The sequence below is a fragment of the Xyrauchen texanus genome, chromosome 12 (genome assembly GCF_025860055.1).
Source record: "Xyrauchen texanus isolate HMW12.3.18 chromosome 12, RBS_HiC_50CHRs, whole genome shotgun sequence".
In the NCBI taxonomy this organism is placed as follows: Eukaryota; Metazoa; Chordata; class Actinopteri; order Cypriniformes; family Catostomidae; genus Xyrauchen; species Xyrauchen texanus.
This window is the reverse complement of record NC_068287.1, coordinates 47,409,667-47,418,085: the sequence shown is the minus strand read 5'-3', so window position 1 is coordinate 47,418,085 and position 8,419 is coordinate 47,409,667. Positions and strand designations below refer to the sequence as shown.

General features: G+C 38.1%; 1 non-coding gene across 1 annotated transcript; it reads left to right on the top strand.

The window, feature by feature from the left end:
• Positions 1 to 5,361: 5,361 nt before the first annotated feature.
• Positions 5,362 to 5,434, top strand: trnar-ccu (transfer RNA arginine (anticodon CCU)). The gene has a single exon. It is a non-coding gene; the product is annotated as a tRNA-Arg (tRNA).
• Positions 5,435 to 8,419: the final 2,985 nt, after the last annotated feature.

Sequence of the window (8,419 nt, the reverse complement as noted above, 5' to 3'; positions counted from 1 at the left end):
CTTCTCTGGGTGATGTAATGTGGAATAATGAAGGCCTCTTTAAACTTCTTTTGTTGGGTAGCTGCAGCTGTTCCTTGTTCAATGGATGTGTTCTTTAGGAATGTGTTTCTTGTCTCTACTCTCACGCTTCACACATAGTTCAAACATGTATGTCACCCCCATATATCGGGAATTTTAGTGTAGTATTATTAAAAGGGTGACATTATGGGACAGGGAATAAGCCGTCCTCGAACGAAAATTGATGTTTTGCAATGAATAAGATTATATAATACGGAGCCATATATCAGCAATTTGGCTGGGTGGTCAGAGAAAGGAGAAAGAAAAAAGGAAAAAACGTAATTAGATCAATTCATGAGTAAATCCAACTCTATGGATAAAAGGGTGAAAGGACCCTCAGTGGGATTATAAATACATAAAAGATTCATGAGGTGTGGAAGAAAGGAGTAAGATTTCAGACGGAGTAATTAGTAATCTAAATACACTGTCGAAGATATAATAACTAGTTAGTAATTAATTACTTTTTTAGAGTAAATTACCCAGCACTGCGAACTATCTTAAGATGGTTTTAGAATTCATCTCTTTTTCATTTGAGTTTAAATTTATTTTTTAATCTCAGTCTTTATGTATATGAGCCATTCCACCGAAAGGGTGACATTTGCCTGTTGTAACTTTAAAAAATGTAACTAATTTTTTATCTTTTTTCAACACTGAATCTAATAACACACATATTTCACTATACAAAATGTATATTGGTCAATCTCAGGTAACTTTATTTCATTTTTTACAAGGTTTCAAAGTGGGAGATGGATGCATTTTTCTCAGTCCTGTTACCAAAAATCGTGTGTCTTTTAAAAACCATGTTTAAAAAAAAAACTAATTTCTTTGTTTTCCTCTCACAAAATTGTTTATTTTAAATAAATGGTAGGTTGCATGTTTAAATAATTGACATTTGTCACAAAAAAATCACTATATATGCACACAAGGTGTATTAAAAAAAAAAATGCAAAGCCATTTTTTAATTTTAAAGGAGACCCAAACCTTACATTTATAAATGTTTTTATCATGTAATTAATTATACCATTGGATAAATGATGAACATAACACAATTGAGAAAATCAGTGGTTTAATTTAATTTTTTAGAGAAAAACAATTTAATAACAGGAATGAAAATTCCGTAACAGGAATGAACATAACAGGAATGTATCCGGACTGAGTGAGTGAGAGATTTCTGAAGGAATGTGCTGGTTTGTCAGCAAAGATGATGAAAAGAGAACAAAGGAGTGAAAGACAGAGAGAAAGAGAACGGAGATAGAGAGTGTGGCGGGTGTATCTCCTTCCCCATCAGCATGCCATGGTGGGTGTTTCTGGCCCCTGGGTCCTCTCCATCTTCATGTACAAAACAAAACATCCAACAGTGTTTTAGCTAGAATTGCGCTAAATTAAAGAACAAAAACTTGCCTGGCCCTTTCTAAAAAGTATTTAGTTTGGCCCAGACTTGGCTCTCGATTTCCATGTGACGACCTGTGACTGGCCTCGGGGGTGGGATAATACACACAATGTCCTCAAACAAGTACCAAAGGATGTCTTCACGGGCTGGCCAGAAAAACGGTTGACCCCAATCTTTTGCATACAACGGACCTCAACATGTGTTTCACTTGTATCAGTGATGACACCAGGGAAAAGATCACCATCGTACTTCAGCACACACCATTTGCCAACAACCTCAAGACTTTGCCACTGAACTTCTGTCTCTGTGGGGGCCATGGGAGCTGTCTGCTGATTGCTAAACTTGAAATGCTTTGCATTCAAGCACCCACAGTTCAGATTTTGTGTTGTTGTGCACAAGCAGCTGACGTCCCTGTATATGAATTCTCCATGGGCTAGGGACACTACCTGATGGATCCTCATAATGGACGGAACTGGTGGCACATCATTGGGCATCTCTGAAACTGCACTATCAACTGCTTCCTCGCTGACAAAAAACAACTGGATTTTTGTGTTTGTCTCTTTCAACACAGCAAACAGCTCTGCAGCATCCGGAATATCTCTCCCTTGGCTGACTAGATTGTCAGCCCTCCTCTTCAGGGCCCCTCCCACACCATCCGGGGCACCCTTCCCGTGGCTCGCCTCGAAAAAGTTCCACGTCCTGGCAGTGAATCCCCGCTTGAACAGCTCAGTACAAAACAAGAATAAATTAACTCGTTGTTTGTACTGAGTGCAGAGGCCATCGCTGTAAAAATGGACAGTGGAGACCTCTGGATGTGCACTCTGCACATAATCAAGCACTGGTGACAAGTGTTGCCAGATTGCTGGTGGGCCCTTTATTCTTGAGGGTGACACTGTGCAGAAGGACATCGGGCGAGGGGTTGCATGCACATAAAGCACACCTGTGTGCAGTGTTGCCTGCTGATGTGATGCTCTGAAGTGGACTGTCTGTATTTCTGTGCTGTACTTGCAGAGGTAATTTTCTGAAAAGTCAACATGAATTAAGAATTCATGAACTTTTAAGTTTTGTCTCAATGCCCTGTAGTGTTTGAACTGATTGTTGATGTTAAATGTGTGTCTCTTAAACCTGTGCAGCAGCAGGTTTAGCCGTTCCAGCAGTTCTTCTTGAGTGGTCTGGAACTCTTTTTTTGATTGTGATTTTAGATGTTTTACCATTGGGGTCATTCTTGTGCCGCTTATCCACAACTACCCATTGGATATAACACACATTATTTTCTGAGTTGTACTCTGTAGAGACTGGGCAAGAGAGGTCCTTACACTCAGAACATTCTCCATACATGCACATTATATTTTCTGTCTGACATGAGATCTCTTTCACAAGGTCATCCAGATTGAGGGTGCTGATTACTTTCAAGTAGTGCAGCTTCTGGACAAGAAAACCCAGATTCTCATGCATCTTGCACATGCATGTGTCCCGATCACTCAGAGTCGGATGAACAACCCAAAAAGGTCTGAGCTTACAGAAGAGTGAGTACGAGATGGAGCTTTGTTCTTCAGCTAAAAACTTTGTGTGGACATTTTTTATGGTATCCAAAAGGAACCGTTTTTGCTTTTTGGTTTTCTTCCGAGTGAGGGTCTGCCTCTTTCCAGTTGTGATGCGACTCACATCATCCCTTGAGTAAAAATCCCTCACTCTGCTTATCAGAACATCTGCAACTCGGTTGTTCTGCTTCCGTTGGTAGGTGTAGTTAACCGTCAAATTTTTCTCATTTTTGCATCTTTTAGTTGAAAAGCCCAGTGAGTTCAGAGCAAACCGTTGCATTCTGTACTTTTTCAGAACTTTTCCTGTTATCACTTTTGAAATAATTTGCTTTTCCCTCTCCCCCCGTGCATTTTTGTACTTGTTTCGAATGTCCTCCACCAGAGCTTCATGAAACAAATGAGACCTCCGAATGGCCACACTTGGAAGCTGTCTCAACTGTTTTTTTACCTTTGTGCGTGGAGATGCATTTTTATTTTTAAAGCGCTGGAGTCTTTTCTTGTACTTTTGTGTTTTTTGGTTTCTTTTTTCAACAGAACCTTTAGCTCTTGAATTTGCTCATGAAGCTTTTTTCGTGTTTTTCTGATTCTTCTCTGTCCTTGATTATGTTGCCTAAAAAACACATGCACCACAATAAATTAATAAACAGATTTTTTTTTTTTTTCAAAGGCACATTTATAAAAGCTACTTAAATGCCCTAATTGAACCAAGGCCTAATCCTGACTGTGAAACCGGGCCATCGTGTAATGTAATCATGTCTATATTCATTAATCCTAACCCCTCTAGCACATTGTCTTTGGCACATGAGTGTTTCATGAAGTAGACCTGGAAGTGCTTGGTTGTGGATGTACAGCTTGCTCTGGTGATAACTGGGGGCTGTGTGGAGGGGTGACAAGGTGTTGGAGGGCTTCTTTCCTGTCCTTGATACTATGATAATTCTCCCTCCACTTTCTGCGACGTCTGCCCTTTTCTCTCTGACTGAGGTCATTGATTAGTTTCTTCCTGCCTGACTCAAGGTCCTTCCTGTATTTTTCACCTTCCTTCTCTAAATATTTCTGTCTCCTCTCTGGGTCTGCAACGCGTCGGGCGCGATAGAGTCGCTGCCTTTCTGCAGCACTTAGTGGTGGATTGGCTCCCTGTAAGCATGGTATTCACATTGTAAAACTTATACGTCTACAACTTAAGGAACGGTAACTGTAAAATTTTAAAAAATCAAGTAAATTTTATTACATAAACTAATACTTACACTAATAAATCAATACACCGGAGGATGCTACTCACTCCTGTTACTGTTACTCAGTCCTGTTATGGCTTATATGGGTAACAGGACTGAAGGTAACAGGACTGAGTTTTTAGCATAGAATTAGCAAACACATGAAATATAGCCACATAGCATACATGCTAATAGCACGAGGATACTTCGCAAATTCTAGTGATTTACCAAAAATTTGTATCTTAAAAATAAATTAATAACATCTTACAAATAATTTAGGTAACAGGACAGTATGTTGAGATTGACCTTCTCGGAAATATCTGCAATATCATCAAATATACAGAAAATAAAATGAGAGGACTTACTATTTGTCTTCCCATTGCCTTCAGAAGGTCTAGATGATGCAACTGAAAATGTGTCTTGTGGAATGTTCCAAGTTTTTTAGAGGGGGGAATGTTTTAGCCTAACAGGACTGAGTGAAAACCTGGGGACATGACTAAAATGTTTATTTTATTTAAAATATTAGATAAAATATTGTTTTCTCAGGATTTTATTTTTAATAAAAGCATAGATTGGATATAAAGTCACACAACAATGCAAAAGAAATAAGATTTCTGAAGGATTTTAATCATTATATTTCATGGTAAAATATAGACATAGAGAGTGGGGACATGCAACAAATGCAATATTTGTAGTGTTCTAGGTAGGTTTTATAATGTTTTTAATTAAAATTTACATTTGCATTTAGCTTAATGTGCGGGACACTTTGCTTAATAATAAAATGGATTTTAGAGTTAATTCTCGTGCATTTTTATACATATAATGTCCTGGGGACAGAAATGTCACCCATTCGGTGGAATGGCTCATTTAGTAACAGATCAAATACCTCAACTCAAAGAAGGTGTATATTATATGTGAAAATACACATATATAAAGTATATTTAAAGTGAAAAAAACTGTTTTTCACTTTAACTAAACTAAATCAACAGTAGACATTATTTTGATATAATTAGTCGATCTAAAATAAAAAGTGAAGTATATTCTGAAACTGATAAACTGATCAGTATTATCTTACGCATAGAGCCGCAAGAGGTCATGTGACAGTGTACTGGAGTCTTATTGGACGTTTATAAGCGTCTCCGCCCCACTAGAAAGGCAATGCGCCCCAGTGGCCTAATGGATAAGGCACTGGCCTCCTAAGCCAGGGATTGTGGGTTCGAGTCCCATCTGGGGTGAAACTGTTTTTCTCCTTCTTTAGTGTGTTTACAGCGTCCTTTGCGTTTTGCGGTCGCGTGATTATTAATCGCGCGTGTGAGGAGCTCGTGCAGGATTCATGAATGTTGTTTAGTCAGAAGGACACTTTTTCACTTTAATTTCGGATTTTCCGCTTTAATTTCGGTTTCTGTGGATCGACAGAGCGACAGCAACATAAGCATGACAAACAACAACATTTGTTTTTATTCTCGTTTGTTGAGCTGCAGTATCAGTGAGCAGCGAAAGTAAGTAATATTTTCTTTATTTAATCTTGACTTTCATAAAGCATGCATGCTTTAAATGTAAAAGCATAACACATGTTCAGTGTCTGTGCATGCATTACAACACCTGTTGTTTAAGTTGAGATGGTTTTGCTGGTACAATGCGCATCTATTACTCCTGCCAGTCTGTACGACTGGCACACGCGCTGGCAAGCACCGGAGAACAGTGGGCAAAAACTTCTCTAGATACAACTCATGTGAGAAACAACATTATTTAGTCACGTCATACACTAGAATTATGAGAAATCTAATATCTTAAAATATTATATTTATGGTGTTTTATTCATATTTTATATTGTCATTATTAGATGTTGTATTTAGGGATGACCGATATGAATCATATCATCCGTTTTGGTTGGCATTTATTGGCCAATTATTGACCAAATTAAAACCATTGTCATATTGGTCTTAAGCATGAAAATGGCAATATGAAAAACCAATGGTTTATTAAGAATGATTTAAAATTATTGCATTTTATGGTTTTTGCATTGCAAGTTTATTTGTAAAATATAAATATCAATGACCAGCATATCGGTGCATCCCTAATTGTATTTAATTGTGTGATGATTTGTAGGAAATCTTTTTTTTTTTAATTTACTGTAAAAGTTTTTAAGTAGTGTAAGGGCCTATTGGTCCAATGGCGGCTTCCAACAGCGAGAATGAAGGTCTCCATCTTTCTGTGTTCATGCGCATTCAGTATAAGTTATTTAATTCCAATTATACAACTATATTATTCATTTTAAAATCCTCGTTTATTTTATCTGACTCCAATTATAAAAGTTTCTAAGGATATATTAATGTTCTAATCTTAGTTATTATTATTAAATTTGATTTTACATTGAATCATTGTATTTAAATCTATTTTCTATTGTGTTCGTTCATTCGGATTCCTGTCGCTTAGAGAGTCTCGTGCCGGCCGTGAACGCGGATCTCACGGTCACAAATACGCCAGTTTTGGTCATTAAAACAGTAATTGACTAAATACTAATTAGCTGGTTGCTCATGCTTGCCCTTTTATCTACAAGTACTTTGTTTAGTCCCCTTAGATAGTAAACACTTAATTAGAGTAACATTTCTACCCAGAGGTCATGACCACTACATTTACAACGATAGACCAACATACCCAAGTTAAAGTAGTTTTATATGATCATGCCATAGTTTCCTACGTACACTTAGCTAGAAAATATTACAATAACCAGAGGTTTAGACTTCACCCTATTTAGGCTTGGTCAACACTAAACGGAAATTCCCTATCGAGCCTGTACACAGAGCTCTAAAGTCTCAGATGGTGCGCCCCATGCTCCACTCAAAACCGGCTTTAGTCCGCTGCTAACCTGGTCGAAGATTTGCGGAAACATGGACTTAACGTAATCTACTAAAGACAATAGTTTCAAACCGTGTCCTAACTACACGCGACGCGACGCCGCGACACGCGATAAAAGGTATCTTTTCCATGTTAATCAGAGTTTTTGTCCTAACCAGACGCGACGGCGACACGCGAAGTTTCTAATTTAGAAACGGTTCCTATTTCTGCGACGTCGCGGCTGACAGATCCGCCCACACAGAGATCTCATTGGATGGAAGTTCTGCGTCTCATTAATATTTAATCATGAAACCTGGACGACGAGGAACTGATTGTCGAAGTTCAAAGGCATTCAATTCTCTACGATAAATCCCACAAATTCCACAAAGACATCAGGAAAAAGGATTCCGTCTGGAGAAGTATAGCTGAAGCATTGAATACACATGGTAAGTTAAGTTTAGACTTTCATCTACAGCGAATGAATGAATGAATGAATGAAGCATTTAGCTATAGTAGGGTACTAATGACGCATCAACCTGTGTAAAACAAATTCCGCTTTATTTTCAATGTAGAGTGAATAGGCATGACGATTTGTGTCCCTGTATCCAGGGGTGTCATTCCAGACAATCTACTGAAATACAGGCAGGGTGGGGAGTCGCAATGACAGTAGGCCTATAGTATTAAAATTGTTTCATTTGAGTTTGAATATAATTTTCCTTCCATCCATAATAAAGCGACGGGATGGATATGAATTTCCCTATGAACAAGATCGAATAAACTGATTGTCATATGAAGAAATTACACTGGTTATTTTTATTACTGGTGGTACACATTTTAGTTAAAAATAGGTCACTGTGCCACAAGCGATAATGGATTTGAAAGCATATAATATAGCGTTCAAACTGAATACTATGCAAACATACAACTGTACTTCATAACAAAATTAGTCAATGAGTATATTTTGTTAATGTTTTGATTTTTAATAATGTTATTTCTTGATTTGATTATGTTCTTACCCATTTCCAATGCGAGTGCGGGCCAGCAGTGCGCTTTCACAGAGAGACTCCGCCCACACGCTGTTCTGAATGGCTGTGATTTTTGATTGACGTGTGGCGTCTCACAGTCGCGTCGCGTCTAGTGTGGACAGACACACTTGCTGTCGCTGGAATTTTTTTGACGAGATAAAATTCCAGCGACAGCAAGTGTGTCTGTCCACACTAGACGCGACGCGACTGTGAGACGCCACACCCGCACCCGCATTGGAAATGGGTAAGAACATAATCAAATCAAGAAATAACATTATAGGAAAATTATATTCAAACTCAAATGAAACAATTTTAATACTATACTGTCATTGCGACTCCCCACCCTGCCTGTATTTC